This window comes from Clarias gariepinus, chromosome 8 (genome assembly GCF_024256425.1).
Source record: "Clarias gariepinus isolate MV-2021 ecotype Netherlands chromosome 8, CGAR_prim_01v2, whole genome shotgun sequence".
Lineage (NCBI taxonomy): Eukaryota > Metazoa > Chordata > Actinopteri > Siluriformes > Clariidae > Clarias > Clarias gariepinus.
Window position 1 is genome coordinate 800,267 of NC_071107.1, and position 22,050 is coordinate 822,316.

A 22,050-nucleotide genomic window follows, 5' to 3' on the forward strand; every position below is an offset into this window, starting at 1 on the left:
TATATATATATACAGTATATATATACATATATATTTTTTTTTTCTTTTTTTTTTTCTTTTTGCAAATTTCTTTTTTTTTGTTTAGTGATTTATTTTCTACATTCTACAACAATACTGGGGATTTCAAAAGTATAAAATAACACATATGGAATTCGGTAATTATGTAACAACAAGAACACACAGAGGTCGGCCTTTCTGTAATAGTTCTTGCAAGAACAGTATTGTCAAGTGCAGGAATGCAGTACAGGAACATTAAACCAGGAAATCAATTAGCGTGAAAGGGGCGGAAACGGGGGGGTGGGAAAGGGCACATGACGTGCTAGGGAAAACATGAACATGTGGGGAAAGTGACAGCGTGGGAAAAAAGGTACAGACATGTCATGAATCATGACAACTGTATTAGAGGTGCATGTTTTCTGATAAAAAGGCGTCAAAAAATAAACTATTATTATTATTATTATGTATTTGTAGATACTGTGGACCTGAAAAAAGAGAAAATAGGTCTGATCATCTGTGGTGATATTGATGCTGTCCTTCTGGAATATGAAGATGGGAGAATATTCTTTCTAGACAAATCTAATGTTTGCAGGCATGTTTCCATTATTATTATTATTATTATTATTATTATTATTATTATTATTATTGTTGTTGTTGTTGTTGTTGATGTTTTGTTTTTGTTGTTGCTGTTTTTGTAATATAAATATTGGTCACAGGCCTATCAAAGAGCTCTGCAGTCAGACTGTAATACAGGTTGCATGTGGAAACCAGCACTTCATGGCACTGACAAATGGTATTTACTTTATATTTCAATCTCTATTCAGAGTGTAAGTTCATTAAGCTACTGTCCTGCAACTCGCACTTTCATATAAACTGTTTCTTCTTAAAAAGCTCTCCTCAAGAATAACTTCTGCTGAACTTTTCAACAGAATTTCTTCATGACACACTTAAAACATATGCCAAGGACCTTTCCAGCCCCCATAGTATCTAGCTGATGTTGCAGTTACTGTCATCCTAAAATAATCAATTGAAGCTGTCTTTCTATTTCACCACCTGGGTCATAGTGAAGGTAAAAATGGCCACCAAAAAGGGTGCAGCCAGTTATTATGAGCACTTCCACTTGGTGCCAGTCAGATGGCACTGTTCTAATACTTTGCGGAAGTTTTATTCAAAATGCCTCTCTCCACATTTTAATTCAATTCAATTCAATTTTATTTGTATAGCGCTTTTAGCAGTTTTCATTGCCGCAAAGCAGCTTTACACAGTCAAAAGAATTATTTAAGTTTGTATGAATCAAAATGGTTTTTGAAAAAAACATTTGAGGTTATAATGCCAAAAGTATACACAAGCTTACACACTGAAGGAAATCCTCAAAGCCTTTCCCCATAATAAATTTTATCAGTTTTAAGTTTAATTTAAATTTATATATAAAAGACAGCCCTTCAGAAGCTGCTGCGCCTAACTTTGTATGTTTCTTTGCAAATGTCACCCATGCATTCTTATTCTTGATGCTGATAAATGGTTTTCACCACATTTCTCTTTCTCTGGACCCATGTTCTTTGATCCTTTTCTCTAGTAGTATCTGATCAATCTTAGTGCTATCTGAAGCACTTTCTAGCAATGTCTACTTCATTACTGTGTGTCTTGCTTTTACTCACCAGTGTTGGGGGACGTTACTTTACATTACAAAATCTAATTAACTAACTAACTAATTACATTACAAAATCACCATTATTAAAAAGTAATCAGTTACATTACAGCGTTACCTTCTGATAAAAGTAACTAGTTTGAGTATTGAAAAAGTAAATTATCAGCAGATGTTGTTTTGAGCTTTTGTGATGATAACTGCTCTCCAGGATCTTAGCATTAATGATTTTGGAGCAAAGCGTTTTTGATTGGATAAATAATGAGGAGGAGTACTATGTTTCAGCTGGCAGCAAATTTTTTACTTCTAACTTATGCAGTAATTAACTAAAAAATGTGGTTAGAAAAAGAATCATATGTAACTATGATCAGAGACCATTTAAAATGTGTGCAACGCAAAAATCAACAGTAGAAATTATAAGTAATGCCACACATGCTTCCTCAGGAGATGGTGCAGCCATCTGCATGGGCTTTTTATCATTGCATACTAGTTGCTGGGTAACATCTCCTTCTCCTCCACTGGTATTAGGTGTCTATTGACTTGGATGTTACTTCTTTCTAATCCTCCTAGATGGTCAGCTGTTCACGTGGGGTCAGAATACGAGCGGTCAACTGGGTTTGGGAAAAGGCGAGCCGAGCTCTTTGTCTCCTCAGCACCTTAAGTATTTGTGTGGGATCCCTCTGGCTCAGATCAGCGCAGGAGGAGACCACAGCTTCGCCCTGTCTCTCTCTGGTGCCGTGTTTAGCTGGGGCAGGAACAGCGCTGGGCAGCTGGGACTGGGACATAATGAGGGTAAACAAAATAAATGTTTTTTTTTGGTATACTATTAGGTTTCAGAAAATTCAGCAATTCTTTTCAGTTCATACTGAGTTGAAGTTTAATTCCATGTAAAACCTTATATTCTTAGAGGATGGATACACCTTCTAATTTAGAGTTTTTTTGTTTTGTGATTTATTTTTTTTAAACTGTGAAATAACACATATATCATTAGGTAATTGAGTAACAACAACAAAAACTGACAGTGGCTCTCATGAAGACCATCCCAGGAAAGCAAGACCAAAACTTACCTCTGCTGCACAGAAGAAGTTGATTTAATAGCCTCAAAAATCTAGTTTTTGTTAGTTAGACTGTTAAAGAAGGTTGGTCTCTTGCCCCCTCAGCCAAGCCTATCGAGGACATATAGAGAGCATCCTCACATGTGGATGTTCACCCACCAGGCAGAGCAGAAAAAGTGCTAAACATTGCAAAGATTCTCAAGGAACACCCACTACCCAGCTCTCTCTCTCTCTCTCTCTCTCTCTCTCGCTCTCTCGCTCTCTCTCTCTCTCTCTCTCTCTCTCTCGCTCTCTCTCTCCCTGCTCATGCAAAAATGCACAACACACAACCTCAGGCACCAGAAACTGGACTGTATAATTACACACAAAGCTATAAATTTTTATAACAGCTGATGGAAAAAGAAACAAGAGAAGTAAAGAGCATGACTGCCTCATCCTCATTATAAGTTCACATATTCACATATAGAAACCTGCTGCTATAATCAGTGTACATGTACATGCATCTGGTTAAAAAAAACTATCCTTCATCTTTTTATTGTAAAATAACTTATTCTTTGTCTTTCAGCTGTTCTCTTTCAGGGGTTGCCAGAGCAAATTTAATCCTATCGTCTGCCTTCTGTTCTCTCACACCAGCTAACTTCATGTCCTCTCTCACTGCATCCATAAATGTCCACTTTGGTCTTCCTTTAGACATCCTGCCTTGCAGTTCCAACCTCAGCATCCTTCTACCATTATGCTCACAATCTTTCCTATGTCTGGGCTCTCTGATTTTATCTCCAAAACATCTACTGTAACATGGGTTAATGCTTGATCTCATCCATCCTTATCACCCCCCAAGGAGAACCTCAACATCTTCATCTCTGCTACATCCAGGTCTTCCACCTGTCTTTTTTTTCAGTGCCACTGTCTCCAAGCCGTAGAGTATCGCTGGTCTAACCACTGTCTTGAATATCTCTCCTTTCATTCTCGCTAAAAGTCTTTTAGTACACAACACACGTAAAACCTTTCTCCATCCGTTCCAACCTGCCTGTACACACCACTTCACCTCCTTTCCACACATTTCGTTTCTCTGGCCCGTTGACCCTAAGTAAGACCCTACATAAAGTCCTGCACCTTCTTTGCCTATGCTCCGTGTAGCCTCGCTGTTCCAATTGGGTTCCTCTCATTCACACTCATGTTGCTACGGCTAACTTTTATTCCTCTGCTTTCCAGAGTGTACCTCCACCTCTCTAGATTTTCCTCCACCTGTTTCCTGCTCTCGTTACAAAACACAATGCCATTTGCAAACATCATAGTCCATGGAGACTCCTGTCTAACTTCATCTGTCATCCTGTCCATCACCATAGCAAATAAGAAGGGGCTCAGAGCCGATCCTTGATGCAGACCCACCTCCACCTTAAGCTCACACCTACAGCACATCTTACCAGAGCTCTCATACTGTACATGTCCTGCACCACTCTAACATACTTCTTTGCCAGACTTCCTCATATACAGTACAGTCTTACCACAGCTCCTCTCTTGGCACCCTGTCCTTTATTGTAAAAGAACAAATTGCGATATAAAAACTGTAATATCAAATGTGCAATTTAAAAATTTTATATAGTTCCATATCTGAGGATCATGTTTTACAATATACCATAGTATATTGTAGTAATAGAAGATTTTTATAGTCTGACACCTTCCTTCTACTATTTGTTTCCTGTGTTGTATTGTGACTCATAGAACGCCTGCACAAAAATGAACCCATACTGTTAGGACTGCATGTGTACAAATAAAACTGTTTTGACTCTCAAATTGAATAATCATTACATTTACATTTAGGAGATGCTCTTATCCAGAGCGACTTACATTTTATCTCATTACACATCTGAGCAGATAAGGGTTAAGGGCCGCGCTCAAGGGCCCAACAGTGGCAACTTGGTGGTTGTGGGGTTTGAACCTGGGATCTTCCGAACCGTAATCCAATGCCTTAACCACTGAGCTACCCCTGTCCCCCATTAGTTAACAGCACCTCCGCTTAGAGCTGTTATGAAGGTTTTACAGAGCGTAAAGAGCAGAAAATTATAAAATTGGTATGAGGCTTATTAGCCAAGTTTGTTTATAACACGGTTTACTGTATATCAATTTTACTTCTTTCACAGACATTTACATTCCAACCTGTGTGAGTAACTTAAGCCAGAAGAAAACAGTTTCCATTTCATGTGGAGAGGAACACACTGCTACTTTGTCAAAGGTATCATTAGAATTAATGTTTGGACTTTATACTCTTTACCATAATGGAATTTTGTTCTTCCACTCCACAGGGTCCATCAAAGGTCCAGAAGACTACCTCTCTAAACACCTTTTACTATTCTAAAGAAGTTTTGGCCGCAAGGCATATTATACATCTATATTACTGCATTTGTTATAGTGTATTATAGGTTCTAGCAATTTTTTTACCCGTATTTGGGAAACTGCTTATATAATTTAATTTAATCCAATTGATTAAAAGCTTTGCTGATACTGTAGTTTCTTTCAGTATTCTTTTACAGTTTAACAGTTATGCATGGTGCTTCTAATTTTAGTGAAAGGTAAAGATTTAACCTTACGTTTTGCAGATAAAGATAAAATAACTCTAAGTTTATAAAATGCCAGTCTTTGATTAATAAAAACTTATAATAGTAGGAAAATTGCTATTTTATAAAAATAAAAATTAAAGTCTTTATGATGTGATACAACTTCAGAGTGGTAATTTAATTTAAATTCATGCATTGATAACATTGTAGTTACTGATTCAATTATAGTAGTTACTGAACAATAAGTGTTATAACAGGAAACTGATTAAGAGATTGATAATTTAAGAGAATAGCATAAGTTCTATTTGATATTAAGGTAGCTGTATTTGTAATAGATTTTAAGTACATAATTTTGTTATTCCAGGGAGGAACAGTTTTCTCGTTTGGATCCGGCCGTCACGGGCAGCTTGGACATAACTCATTCAGAGATGAACTTCAGCCTCGTGTGGTTACTGGGCTCTGGGGTTTAAACGTGTCCCAAATCACCTGTGGGAGGTATATTTGCTTATTTCTATAGGCCATTTTGTCTTATTTATATGCATTCAATTGTTAATGGAACTACTTCTGTAATCTGGAATGTGAAATGCTACATACTGTACAGTATAGTTTTATATGAAACATGTTCAGTGTAGAATGTTTTTACTATATTAAACACAGTATACTGTAAAGTGTTATAAAGCTTATAATGATTTGTAAAAGACCCAATTTATAAGGTATAAAGATTTTATTCATTTATTTATTTATTCATTTATTATTAATATTATTATTATTATTATTATTATTATTTATTAATTAATTAATTTATTTATTTTTCCCCCATGTATTTAAGGAACCACACTCTGGCACTGGTTAAATCATCAAACACAATCTACTCATTTGGATGTGGAGAACAAGGACAACTGGGAAATGGGCAGAGGAGCAATCAGTGTGTGCCACTTCCTGTACAGCTGCCATCTGGTAATCACCAACCCGCTGTATGATAAAAAAAAAATACTTTTTATTTGGAAGCAAGCACAAAGTTCATAAATATTAAATTAATTTTTATTAATATTAATGCACAGAGGCAACCAACATCCATACAGTTGAGCGTGTCATTGCACGCAAGAATCAATCCTTTGTCTTGTGTTCTCACCAGGTAAGGTATTACATGCATGATTTTAATATTAAATTAAAAATGCTTTTAAACTATCTAAAGCTCTCTTTTGTATTGGGGCTGTAGGAATCAGAAAGTAATTATGAGTCTAATCGAGGGGAAATAGTGACATTATCGGAGAGAATGATTGATAGTTGGGTGTCTGAGTGCGAGGAACAGTGGATGACAGTCAAAAAGTGAGTATTTTAATCAAACTCTTTTCTCCCATAGATATGTAGAATATGTCATACAACAGGGCCAAGTCATAGACATCAATCTGGCATAACATTTACACATTTACATTTATCATAAATTGCATACCGTTGTGATTTCGTTGTGTCTTCTCTGGTCTATTACCTTTTACAGAGAAATAAAGAGAGTTTTCTCATCGGCTGCGTGTTTAAATGGCAGCTTCATAATGAAAAGGTAATTTGAACATATTTTTAATCACATGATCTGCATGGGAATTGATAAATAAAAACATCATCATATGTTTTACATTTACTTTTTGTGTGTTTTATGTAGTTGTGATAGACACTACCGAACATCCACACACTACTCTGGTTTGGATTTAGAATCAGTGAAAGCTGCTTTAGAGCATTTAGCCAAGAAGGAGAAGGTGTTGCTGGAGGTAAATCAACAAAAAAGGTTATATAAAAACCAGAACTTTTTTTTTGCTTGTCAATGCTTTGTTTATTGTAAAAACATGGGTTGCTTTTTTTAGACTTGAAAACTTAAAAACCTAAAAGGATGACTGGGGCTTCAGTGTATTCTGGTGTATCTGTTGCAGGTGGCCAAGGTGGTAGAGGAATATCTTCTCCCCTCTCTGGGCTTCACTGCTGTTGATGTGGAGGCTCTTAGGGTTTTCCTTATCCTGCCTTAACTTATTCAAGCGCTAAACCAACAAGGGCATGAGACAAAGCTTACATCGTTATATGCTTCTGCCATTTTAAATCTAAATCCCTATATGCTTTCGGTATTAGGTAAGCTCCGAGATAATTTGGTTCAGTTTTGGTAATTTGAATTAAGTATTGTTTACATACTGTGCGATTTCATTTTTAATGGATGTATTTCATGAGAGCTGGCTAGTTTGCTAGCTAGCTATCTAGCTAGATAGTTTGCTAGCTAGCTAGATAGATAGATAGTTGATTTTATATTCCCGCTACCCTCTACAAGATAAATGTAAACAGGTGGAAACATGGCCAACAGATCCTACTGTGTTCATAGTGACAAAAGAAGATGGATATGCCTTATGCATTCACCTTTTTCTTTTTCTTCAGAAAACTTCTGGTCTGAACTTCCTGGGACCTTTCTTAAAACTTTAGTGGAGCTTTTTCGTACTCCTTCTGCAAAAACAGTATCTAAAATGGCCATTGATTTTGTCTCCACCTATACACAAGAAAAAGGCATGATTAGATTTCTTAAAAAATCAGTGCAAATCCTTCAGATGATCTACAAGGTAAATAAATTGAAATCAAATGAAGTGCAGAATTGAGTTGCATGTTGTGATTTTTTATTTATTTACTTTTCCTTTGTATTCTTTAGGCTTCCTGCAAGAGCCATGGAAAAATCACTCCTGGAGATTTCATCATTAATGAGACAAGTGATCTGGTTGACATGGTATCTCCAAATTTAGACATGTAATACATTCAGTTATGTACAGTGTATTTTTGTGAACTTTTGAAAGTCATTTAAATTGTTCTTTTCCCTTTTTAACACTAGTTGTATACTGTTCAGTATGGCATACATATTGAACTTAATTGGACTTTAAACATATCTTTGGTGTTGAGGGATAAAGAGTGCCTTAAGGTAAGTAAGCCATACATTTATAGATAGATAGGGAGATAGATAAATCACATTATTATTATATCAACTTTATTTAAGTATAAACAAATATACAATACTACAATAAGCTACATACATGTAACTAGCTTTAACATTATACTATAATACTGAAGACATCCAATCTATTAAAGAACATGTATTTAATTATGTAGTAAACAACAAAAGTGTTAAACAACCGAAAATGCATTTTATACTTTAGAATAGCTACATTTAGCTTTGATGACAGATTGACACACTCATGTCTACTACAACTACTACAAATTTATATTATAGCAAGAAACACATAGTGGAATAAAGAGAAAAAAGATATTCCATCATTACCCATTGTAAAGCATGGTGGAGAAGATGTGATGGTGTCTTCTCCACACTTGGACCATCCTTTGTTTTCCGAAAAGACAGTGACCCCAAACACACCTCTATGTAGCTGCATATAGTGTCATGCAGTAAAAATGTTAAGTGAAATGTGTCCAGGTAATAAAGTGACTGTGGTTTAATGTAGCATGAACATGATCTAACTGTTCTGCTCTTGCTCCTGGGGAATTCAACATTAAATGCAATTGCTATAATAGTGGCTATAAAGGGGAATCAAACACTTCAGGACATGATGTTAAATGAAAATCAACAACTTGGTTTTAACATTCCTTAAATATTTATCACTGTAATTTGTTATTGCAGCAAACTTTAAAATTTCTTATCTCAAGTCCTTGCATCTTCAATCTGGAGGCTAAATACAACCTTCTAAAGTTCATAAAATCCAGTATACAGTATACTAAGGTACAGTATGTCCCTAAATGCATACCTAGGGTTATACTTATTTTTGTGCAGCTTTACTTGATTGGTATAAATATTTTTAAATTGTTTTCCCCTGCTGACTTTAGGGAATATTTAGGATGAAGTTAAGACGCACCGCACTACTGGAGGATTGTTTCCAACTGCTGAGGGACGTAAATAAGGAACAGCTGAAGTGCTGGCTGCAGGTGCTTCTATCTTCTTTTGATTTAAAAAAAAAAAAAAAAAAAAAACACCAGTTGGTGGACCAAGCTATGCTCCTCGAGAAGGGGTTTTTGTGAACTAACCAGTCACAATTTACATCCATTCTGAGTCCAGGCTAAAGTCACATCAGTGGACCCTTACTTTGTTTTTTATGGCAATGTCTGTTTAAAAGAAACAATATAAATACAATTTGATTGAATTTACATAATTATTTAAGACTGAACCATAACATTTTATTTCATTTAAAGTTATAGATATAATTATATAGCACCCAATTCATAATGTTTACACAATGGCTGTTATTTATCCAAAATAATATATTATCATAAAGTTACAAAAAAAAAAAAAAAAACTTTGATGGACATTCCAAGCAGTTATAATACTATGTGGTGTGTATATTAACATGCAGGTGGTGTACTGTGAGAACTTTGAAGATAGTGATGTCAATAAGAAGGACTTCTTTCACAATGCATCCAGCATGCTTCTCGACCCAGAATTGGACATGTTCATACAAAATGACACCAATACATTGATCTGGTTCCCTTCTGAGGTAAGACACTTAAATGAGAGAAAGAAAATGAGGTCCATATTCAATCCATTTGTAGCTGCAGACTTGTACCTGTGAATATTGCACACTATTGTGGGTTGAGGTTTAGTGGTATAATCTAATTTAGTACTCATTATTAGGGTTACCAGTTCCTTCCATCTCTCACAATTGTTGCATTTATGGAAATGTAGGTGAATTGAGTACAATAAAATTTCCCTTTATGGAAATGTTCTGCAATGCACTGGTGTCCTATTCATGTGGCTTGAGATCCACAATGTCCCTGACCAGGATGGTGTAATTAGTAAAAGTGAATGAACAGAAACATATAACACTGAGTACAAGTGAGTACAAGGTAAAATGTGATAAAACACAACTTAGGATTCATGTGTAACGTTAAATATCACTTATATGTTACAGACACTACAGTAGAAACAGTTTTCAAATAATCAAACAATTCAATAACTGCTTTTTCTGTTCTTCACTTTTGACATGTTTTTCAGCCCAGCTTACCAGAGGAGTGGTACTTCCTTCTTGGACTCCTGTGTGGTCTGGCCTTTAACAACAACTGTGTCGTGCACATGCCCTTTCCCTTAGCTCTGTTTAAAAAACTTCTTAACATCAGACCCTCTCTGGAGGATTTTGCAGAACTGAGTCCTGTCACAGCACAGTAAGTTTCCCAAACCTCCATCCCAACCACTCTTAGCTCTCTAGGTCCTATCAGTTCTGATTGATTCTGATTGATTCCATCAGTTCTGATTGATTCTGATTGATTCCATCAGTTCTGATTGATTCTGATTGATTCCATCAGTTCTGATTGATTCTGATTGATTCCATCAGTTCTGATTGATCAGAAGGTGACGATCAACTCTCAGCTAAATAACAGCAACTTTTTACTTTCTCTACCTCAATAGACAATTTTATATGAATGCATTCTTTTTATTACATGGTTCCCACCATTTTTTTTTGTATAAAAATGATATTATTTCACTTTAGTTTATATAGAACCTCTTAAACCATGTCTACTTAGTACTGTACACACTGCTGCACAAGAAATACAAGAACTAAACTACCTGCCAAACCAGCCTTGCTGAGGAACAGACCAGACTCCACTGTGCCATCAACCCCGAATGTCTGCTGAGTCTGAAAGATCAACAGAAAGATCTATACTATTTGCAAGTTTACAGTAGATAGCTTAATAAAGGTTAATAATGAACAGAATCTTTTGTGGTATAAGAGTAATTATTATACATCCTGTTACAGGAACATCACATTATCTTATATCATCCGAATATCACCTTTTTTTATTAAAGCACATCCTCAAGTTTTTTTATTCACTGTACAGCTAAAATAAGTTTCCCATAACCAATAAATGTCTATAACCAGGAGTTTGCAGTACTTGCTGAATTATACTGATGATGATGCAGATAACATGGCAATGGCCTTCACTGTAAGTGTTTTTTTTATTATTATACTTCTGTAAAGTATCTATACTGCTATATTTAGATTTGCTGTGAATATCTACAGCATTTATTGCTTTGTTGTATACTATGATTTTCCTTATAAAATGCTTAGATTGTGTGGGACAATGTGGAGGTTGAACTGGACCCAGACAAGCCGGGAAAAGATGTAACAAGCACAAACAAGTAAGTTATATTAATACGTTAAAAATGTTGTGAAAAGTGACCTCTTCTGTTAGAGTACTCTCATTTCTACATCCATGATGTCTTGATGATGAGATCATTCCTGCTACATAACTATATGAAGGGTTGTTCAGATCCTTACAATATCCCATTAAAACACACACACACACACACACACACACACACACACACACACACACACACACACACACACACACGTATATACCCCAAACTTTGTTTAAGACATCTTTTAATTTATTCAACAGAAACTTGTTTGTGGAGCTGTATGTGGATTACGTGCTGAACAAATCAGTGGATCGGGTGTTCAATGAGTTTAAGAGAGGATTCTACAAGGTGTGTGACAGAAACATGGTTAACTTCTTCCAGCCAGAGGAGCTCAGAGCAGTGATGTTGGGCTCAGAGAAGTACGACTGGGACACTTTCAAAATGGTGAACTTACCTACTTCCTAAAAATAAAAAATAACAATCATTTATTCTGATGATGAAATAATTTCTGTTAAATTTACTGCAAATGATTGCTATTAAAAATAAAGTTTTTGTGTTTATTGTTATTATTATTAATATTGTTCTAAACAGAATGCCATTTATGGACCCGTATTTCATAAAGACCATCCAACGATTGTCTCATTCTGGGAAGTGTTTGAAGAAATGTCAAACCGGGACAAAAAAGCTTTCCTCTGTGAGTCCATTGAGTTATTGTACTGTATTTACAGTAGATACTGTAGATAGTACGTTCACACATACTGACTTGAATCCAGTTCAGACTTAAATCCGATTGAGATTTTTAAAAAGGCTGTTTATGTTCAAAATTCCTCTAATGTGGCTGAATTAAAACTGCAAAGTTCTGTGGGACAAAGAAGAGTGGGACAAAATTCATCCACAGTGATGTGAGAGACTCATTGCTTGTAGGATGGCACAACCAGTTAATTGGTTTAGGGGCAATTACTATTTCACATAGGGTCATCTTATGTTTTCTTAATAAATGAAATCATCATTTAAAAAGTACATTGTAACAGAACCTTTTGTTCTGCAGTGTTCCTGACTGGGTTTGATCAAGTTCCTGTTCTTGGTATGGGGCAGGTGAGGATGAATGTGCAACCCCTGAATAACGCCACACAGGATCATCTGCCCCAGGCCCATACCTGCTTTGCCATGCTCGAGCTTCCTGTGTACAAAACAAAACAAACACTTCGAAAAAAGCTCACTGAGGCCATACACCACAGGAGGGGCTTCTGGGAAGAATATCATTGACTGTGTGCCTCTACAAAGTTCATACTTTTATCATTTTCAATGTGTTTTATATAAAAATGTGACTGTACCTGTGCATACCTTGTACGCTGTATGCAAAGTATCCAAGGTTAATTTACCTGCATGCTTTTGGACTGTAAGAGGGAACCAACTAAACACTTAGAGAACATGCCAAAGACACACACACACACACACACACACACACACACACACACACACACACACACACACACACATACATAGACAGACCAGGGGCAAGATGCAAACCTCAACCCTTGAGGTGCAAGATGAAAGTGCTGAGCACTAAACCTCCACATTATTCAAAGTAAAATCCATCATTGTTAATAACTGCTACAGAGAAATGTTGTTTTTATGTATTTTTTTATGTAATCTGATACAATTAGACGGTGACTAAGTAGCTTTTATTATATTTTGAATCATTATTTTCTGCAAAGCTAGCAGTTTTGCTTCATAACAAGCTGAACAAGACACTTGTAGATTTTATTTAAGATCAATGTTTTCTACTGTACATGTTTGTGACTATTTTAAAATAAATTGTATTTTGTCCCAAATGGTTAATCAATTAATTAATTAGTTCGTTTGCTTATTTATTTGTTTGTTTGTTAGTCTGAATAACCTAAATATATACTACTGTATATGGTATAAAAATATATAATAATTTGACCAAACTTGTTAATGACATTGTATCCAAATACATACAGTTTATTATAGAGTCGGTTCCCCTTTTGCAGCTCTATCAGCTTCCACTCTTTTAGGAGGGCCGTCCACAAGATTATGGAGTGTTTTTGTGGGAATTCATATTTATTTATTCTATTCATTTATTCTGTATAACGTTTATAAGTTTAGGCACTAATGTTGGACGAGAAGGCTTGATTCGCATTCAGTTCATCCCAAAGGTGCTTAATGAGATTGAGGTTATAGGGCTCTGTTTTCGGGCCAGTCAAGTTCTTCCACAGCGACCTCAAAAAACCTTAATTTAATAATTGAAAGGTTTGGCCAAAAATTTTAGTCCATGTTTATTTATATATATATATATATATATATATATATATATATATATATATATATATATATATATATATATATACACACACATACTACCGTTCAAAAGTTTGGGGTCACTTTCTAACTTCATGATGGTTCTTGATTTTTAGTTCTTTCTACATTGTAAAGGAATGCTGAAGGCGTCCAAAAATGCATTAATCTCCTTTGAACAGGTAATGGTGAGATATTTCTGCTACTTCTGCTCTGTAAAGACTTCATAACACCTCTAATCTGAGGTGCTGGTTGTTAATTGGTCATTTTTCAGGCTGATAACTCTAAATGAACTTCTCGTCTGAGACAGAGGTAGGTTTTGGTCTCGTCCTCCTGGGACGGCCTCCATGAGAGCCAGTTTCATTATGGTGCTTGACGGATTTTGCAAATGCACTTGACAATACTGTTATTGCAAGAACTATTACAGAAAGGCCGACCTCTGTGTCTTAAAATAACAACTAACTGTTGTTTTTGTTGTTATGTAATTATCTAATTCCATATGTGTTATTTTATAGTTTTGAAATCCCCAGTATTGTTGTAGAATGTAGAAAAAAAAAAAAAAATCAAAGAAATTTGCAAGTGACCCCAAACTTTTAAACGGCAGTGTGTGTATATATATATATATATATATATATATATATATATATATATATAGATAGATAGATAGATAGATAGATAGATAGATAGATGGATAGATTGATTGATTGATCAATGACATTATTCTTATATTTACTTTATTCAAGTACCAAGACAAATTTATAACACAACAATAAGTTACATTACTATCTATCAGTGGGAGCAGTAATAGTTACAACAGTTATAATATGTATTATTAATGTTACTAGTTCTCCCACTATATGTTCCATGGCAGTAAGTTGCCCCCACAGCGCCCCCTACAGGAAGTCTGCAGGAAGTAAATTAAAGTTGATTAAATATTACTCACTCATCTTCTATACCGCTTTATCCTGTATTCAGGGTCACGGGGACCTGAAGCCTATCCTAGGAGGCTTAAGGCACAAGGCAGGGTACACCCTGGACAGGGTGCCAATCCATTGCAGAGCACACACACAGACACACACTACGGGCAATTTGGGAACGCCAATTAGCCTAATCTGCATATCTTTGGACTGTGGGAGAAAACCCACCAAGCACGTGGAGAACATGTAAACTTCATGCAAACAGAAATGGGAATTAAGCCCAGCCGGGAATCGAACCTGGACCCTGGAGATGAAAGACAACAGTGCTAACCACTACGCCACTGTGCGGCTCTGATTAAATATTACATTATGAAAATTAAAATGAAATATCAAAGTTAATTTAATACTTTTTATTTTATTTATATTAATTACTATATCATATAATATCTCATATGATATGATATGATACAACATGTAGTTTAAGTTTTTTTTTAATAGCTGTCCAGTAGTATTTTCTTACAACAGTATATAAAAATATATTAAAGTTAGATGGCAAAAATGTGTAAACTATATGCATTATAAACTTCACATATGTGCAGGTATATTTGCAGCTGCATGTGTATATTGTATTGAATCATATTGTGTTGCTTTATAAAAATCTCTTACATTTATTAATGCTCTTAGTATTGCATAAAACATTTCTCTTCCATTAGTTAGTATTGGTGTTATTCGCTCCATGGCAATGAGTTGCCTCAACAGCACCCCCTGCAGACAGGCTGAGAGCATTGGCCTAAATGAAAGTGGACTGGTGATGATAGAGAGAGAGCTGCAGTCACACACCAGCTTCACAAGGCAGCATCATAATGTTCTTCTCCTGGGGTGATTCATCCAGAGGACAGCTCGCTCTCCCCGGATCTGAAGGGAATGGCATCACCAGACCGACTTCAGTCCACTCTACTGAACAACTTGTTGGGATCTCCTGTGGAGAACAGCACACTTTATTCCTGACAGTTGGTGGACAGGTACTGTCCTGTGGCCGGAACTCTAAAGGACAGCTGGGACGATCCAAGAGCAGAGACACACACCTGCCAGGTACATGTATATATACACACACACACATAGAGAGAGAAACAGAGAGAAAATATACATCAAACAGCTTCATAATGAAAGATAGACACTTTGTAACAAGTTTACAGAAAGAGGAAACTGACACCAGGCTTCCACATTTATCATTTCCTACTGTTAAAGAGAACATGATTTTACTCAGCAGTGTGAGTTCATTATTAACATTTCTATACTCCTTGTGTTTCAGTGTTTAGTTTCAGTTTTGTTTCTGCAGAATACTTGGCACACCCTTTATCACCGGACCCTGAGTGTTAGATCAAACACACTTGTATTCCAAAAGGTTCAAGTTATTTACGTGTTTTGACCCTCACATATATTGTATATATATATATATATATATATATATATATATATATATTGAAACTATAGTTATTTGGATTTTTACAACATTATTGTTGAAATACACAGTCCTAAAAAAGGGACGTTTTTTTTTTTTTGCTGAGTATATATATATATATAAGTGTCCACTCTTACTGAAAGGCTTTAGAATTTTAGAAGACAAGCCTTTTAGATTTTAAAAGTACTTTTTAGAAGTGATGGAGTGTATGTATTAGTTTTTTATACTCCATCTTTTAGTCTTATGTAGTGTATTTAATTTGTTATGTTTAAAAGCATTTCAATAATGTACATAACTATATAAACATTATTTTATGCACACAATGTATATAAAAAGATTATGTAAGGATCACAATTTATAAAAGCCTTAAAACCAGACAGTATGGGGTAGAGTTCTCGGTGCACAATGCCGCGAATCTTGAAAAAGATGATGAGCATACACTCGATCGAGCTGCGGACCTGCCTTGCCTTTTTCAGTCATGGAGATAATGGGTTCTTCACATGTAACGGTCGCTTGGACTGTTCCATATGACACACCGACAACGGTAGCAATTTTGTGACTTGTTCTCTGACGATCATCATGCACAAGTTGCTGAGCTCGTTGAAGCTCTTTCTGATCTCTCATCGTCTTTCAGTGATTTTCTAACATTGTTGTTTGAAAACTAGTCTCGAAACTTTTTTATACCACCTTGTGCTGCTACTGTGCATATTCTTCAGTGTCTTCAAGTGGATTTTTTCCAAAAACCAAGAAATAGGTGGACAACCTAAGATCAACACACACACACACACACACACACACACACACACACATTGTCCTTCACTCTCGGTTTCATTTTCATCCTTTTATCTCTCCCTCCTCTCTGCAGTGAAGATTGATGGCTTGGGAGCTGTGGCTGCAGTAGCATGTGGGCAGGACCACAGTTTGGCTTTGTGTGATTCAGGTCAGGTGTTTTCCTGGGGAGCAGGTGGAGAAGGGCAGCTGGGTCACAGCAGCCCTGTGGCAAAATGTCCTAAACCTGTGTAAGTATAAAACAGCCTATTTTATCGCTTATGATAATATAAATCAGTTAGTTCAAATCCTGGGACTGCCTCGAAAGAATCTTGGAGAGGTCAATTCTGTAGCAGTCACCACTGTGTTTTAAGAATCTCACCTATAACAAATTTCACATCAGCACATTTCATACCTTTCAAACTGTTATTATAATAATTTATAATATAAATCAATAATATGATGTCATCAGGGGAGATGTATTAATAGTTTTAGATATAGTGACAAAATGTGTTGCACAATGCATGTATTTTATTATCTATAGCATTATTTCTCAAAAATTATGGGAGTTTCATATTATCATTTTATTTTTCCAGACCAGTTCAGATAGAGTTACTCGTCCAGATCCCAGTGGTACAGGTGGCTTGTGGAAATTTCCATTCTTTGGCTCTAACAAAAGGTGAGTGTTAGAGTTAGTACTTATGTGGGCAAGTATACTGTAATACTGCTGAAAAATACTCATGAGAGTTTCTATCTGTCTTAAAGGAGGTGAAGTCTTTTCATGGGGACAGAATAAATATGGGCAGCTGGGACTGGGGAAATCAGTGGAGTTGCAGCCTGATCCTTGTCTGGTACGATCTCTTGTCGGAGTTCCAGTCACTCAGATCGCCGCCGGTGGAGCACACACCCTGGCACTCACTCTCCATGGTCAAGTGTTCTGTTGTGGGGCTAACAGTGTTGGACAGCTAGGACTTAATAGGACAGATGCAAAAGGTAATGTTTTACATTTTGCTGTATTAAATTCATTTTTTTTTTTGTATAGTGCTTTTGACAATTGACATTGTCATAAAGCAGCTTTACACAATCAAAAGAATTATTTAAGTTTGTATGAAATGTAAATGTGTATGAATCAAAATGATTAAATAATCCCTGATGAACAAGCTGAGGACGACGGCGACAGTGGCAAGGAAAAACTCCCTGAGATGGTAATAGGAAGAAACCTTGAGAGGAACCAGACTCAACAGGGAACCCATCCTCATCTGGGTGAAAACGGACAGCAGGGATTGATCTGCATCATAGTGTGTGAGATTGGAAGTTCAGTATAACAGGAGATGTGTTAAAATTAATGGAGTCCAATTTGTTCCTGGAGGCTCAGGTAGACTGTAGGAAATTCCAGTTCTGAACTTTTGAGCAACTGAAGTCACAGGTCCTCAGAGAACAGCTGTCTGCATCAGTCGAGGACAAGACCGTCTTCGTGGAAAAGTGGAACCAACCCCAGTCACCATACGCATCTCAGGCAGACCACATGGGGGAATCCATGCGACGAGATCTCTTACCAGAAGCAGGACTCCAGGACGAGTTAGACAGGTCCAGAGGGCAGAGGAGGTCTGGATCACTGGCAGCTCAAGAGCAACATGTATAGCTTGACAGAGAGACAGGTAGAGGGAAAAGGAAAGGGGGAGAAAAAAAAATCCCCAAATTCCAAAATGTCAAAACTTTTTCTTATAATGAATAATTCAGTTGTTCTATTTGTTTAGAGTTGCATTTAATGTTGTAAAACACCAATGAAGAAGCTCAATAACATGAAATGTAATTTATTCTGCTATAAAATCATTACAATAAAATAACTGACTTTAGTTTTCATGTCAAAAACTGCGAAGCACAAAAGCCTTCTGCCTTGAAGACTTTTCTAATTGGCACAGTAAGGAATGTCCTTTTACAAATTTAGTTGGCAACTTTAGAAGTAATTGCTGCCAAGGTTTTAAGACAATTTCTTGACAGGTTTGTTCTGGTTCAATGCAAGATCTGTATTGTGCTGGACGACACTAATACAATGGTTTAACCAAAAAAGTCAAATACACAAATAAGCCTGTGGGTCTAAGAAAGGTTAACATATTATCGTATCTTCCAGGCCGATTTTTAGTATGCGCGGTTCCAGCTTTGAGGAAACTTAGGGTTTCATCCATCAGCTGTGGAGAGGCTCACACTGCTGTCCTCAATAAGGTGTGTTTTAAGAGACAAGGACACAGACACACCTGTTCAAATTAGTTCATACTGGCTTATATAAGGTGAATGTGTTTAAAGAATTTTATAATTTGTGCTATAAGTATGCTACAGAAGAATTACCCCTGTCTCATAATGCAATTTCTAAAAGTTTGGTATTATTTTCAGGCTGGAGACGTGTACACATTTGGAGATGGAGCTCATGGTCAACTTGGGCACGGCTCCACCAATAATGAGCTTCTACCCAAGAAAGTTGAAGGCATTGATGGACCTGCTAAACAAGTAACCTGTGGCAGGTAACAAACACATAAGATATGCACAAGATGTGGTAAGAGACCAGATTCGCTTTCGTTTTTACAAAAAAGGGAATGATGTGTTTGTGCAAACTGCTTGCACTGATAGTGGGTGTGTTACAAAGTACAAAAAGAAGATTCTCAATTAAATCATATGAGGTTAGAGAAAGGATAAAACTATATGAATAATGAATTTACATGTCTTTATTCTTCCAGAGCATCACAGAGAGCACTGGAAGAGTGAAACTAAATCATATAACATGTAGCTTAATCAATGTATAAAAAGTAAAGAGTAGACATGCTAATGTGGTCTGTTCATCTAGTAGCTTATGCAGCTTAAAGGCTGTAGACACCTGGTAGTAACACTCATGTGTAGTTCTTCAGCAAATTGTTGCCAAAAAGTTGGAACCACACAATTGTCTGAGCTGTCTTTGAGTGCTGTAGCATTAAATGTTCTTCGACTGGAAGTATGAAGTCAAATTCAAATGTCTGCACAAAGCAAAGCAAGCTCCATGAAGACATGGTTTGCCATCGTTGGAGAAAATGAAGTGGCCTGAAATAAAAAATCCAGGATGGGTTGAACAAAAACGCACATATGTTGTGATGATCAGGTGTCCACAAACATTTGGGTTTTGGCATTGTAGGTGTTACTGTTAACTTATTAACTATAATTGTGTCATGAGTTAGCAAAAAGTTTTGTGAGTTTTCATGAGTTTGTGTTCTGAGCCCCCTGCTGTACTCTCTGTACACCCACGACTGCGTGGCCACTACCAGCTCCACCACCATCATCAAGTTTGCTGACGACACTGTTGTGGTGGGCCTGATCACGAACAACGATGAGACGGCCTACCTGGAGGAGGTTGGAAATCTGGAGAACTGGTGCCAGAGAAACAATCTCCTCCTGAACGTCAGTAAGACAAAGGAGCTGATAGTGGACTTTAGTACAAAGCAGGTGAGGAACTACCAGACCCCCGTCATCAACAGGAGCCCAGTGGAGAGAGTGGACAGCTTCAGATACCTCGGTGTTCACATCACGCAGGACCTGGCATGGTCCTGTCACATCAACACCGTGGTAAAAAAGGCCCGACAGCGTCTCTACCACCTCAGACGCTTGAGAGACTTTAGACTGCCCTCCAAGGTGCTCAGGAACTTCTACTCCTGCACCATCGAGAGCATCCTGACGGGAAATATCACGACCTGGTTCGGGAACAGCACCATGCAGGACAGACGAGCTCTACAGAGGGTGGTGCGATCCGCTGAGCGCATCATCCGCATCGAGCTCCCTGACCTGCAATCGATTTACAGCAAGCGGTGCTTGACCAAGGCCAGGAAGATCGTGAAGGACCTCAGCCACCCCAATAACGGACTGTTTACTCTGTTGCGGTCTGGGAAGCGATTCCGCTCCTTGAAGGCCAACACAGAGAGACTGAGGAGGAGCTTCTTCCCGCAGGCGATAAGGTCTCTCAACCACAACCACACCACTATGCAGAACTACACAATATTTTCATAATTGGTCAAATCTATCAATCTTCTTACATCCATGAACACTATGGACAATTACACGCCCACCTTCCTTCATATATACACTACATGTCGTACGTTACATCCTGGACCATTGCACAAGACACTTTAATAACCTTGCACACCTACCTTCACAACTACACTACATTTTACAGTTTTACGTTTACATCCTGGACCAGTGCACAAAGACACTTTAATAACCTCTGCACTAAGACACTTTGCTCTATGCATATTTGCACACACCGTACAGTATATTTCAATTTGCACAGTATATTTCTATTTTGTACATCATATTTCTATTTCTATTTTTATTTCTAGTTCTATTTTTTTTCCTAGCACATTTCTATTTTTATTTTTAGTTCTATTTTTCCTAGTTTAATTTAATTTTTTAATTTAATTTCTATCGTATTTCTTTTATTCATATTTATTTCTTATTTGTAAAATTTAACTCTCTTTTAGGGTCAATGGCAGTCGTATAATGCATTTCACTACATTTCGTACTGTGTATGTTTGTGTATGTGACAAATAAAATTTGAATTTGAATTTGAAATTGTTTAAAATTTGACTATTTTCTGCTTGTTAATCTACATCACAGCCATCACACTCTGGTTCTGATGCCATCTGGTACGCTTTTCACATTTGGCCGTAATGTCCAAGCCCAGGCGAGTGGTGCCACGGAGATCGGCCTGCAGCCTGTAAGACTTGAAGGAACCTGGAACAGCACAGGAGCAGGGATACACACAGGTTCACAATCCTCTAAAATACTTGATCGGTCTCAATCTGCCTCCAGTTTTGTGTGTGCAGACAGTAGGAGTTTTGTTCTTCTTGTGCTTGGTGTTTTTTTTTCCATGGTCCAAATATGTGATGTCTAAGTTAGATTTGTGTTTCCAAATTGCTTGTAATTTATGAATGGGTATAGTGATTTTTGCAAACTTTTTGAAAAGAAATTATAAAATACACACAAATATTCTCTTTAATAGTCTCTTTAATTTCCTCTTCATGACACACATTTAATGTTTAAATGATAAAATGTAACAAGCCACTGAATAATAATTTGCATTATCTTGTCTTTTGTAGTCATACTTGATTTGAACTTGCTACTATACATACCTTCATTTGTCTTAATTATTAC

General features: G+C 36.7%; 1 pseudogene; it reads left to right on the plus strand.

Moving 5' to 3' along the window:
• Positions 1-22,050, plus strand: part of LOC128528815 (probable E3 ubiquitin-protein ligase HERC4) — a 34,658-nt pseudogene that overhangs the window by 950 nt on the left and 11,658 nt on the right.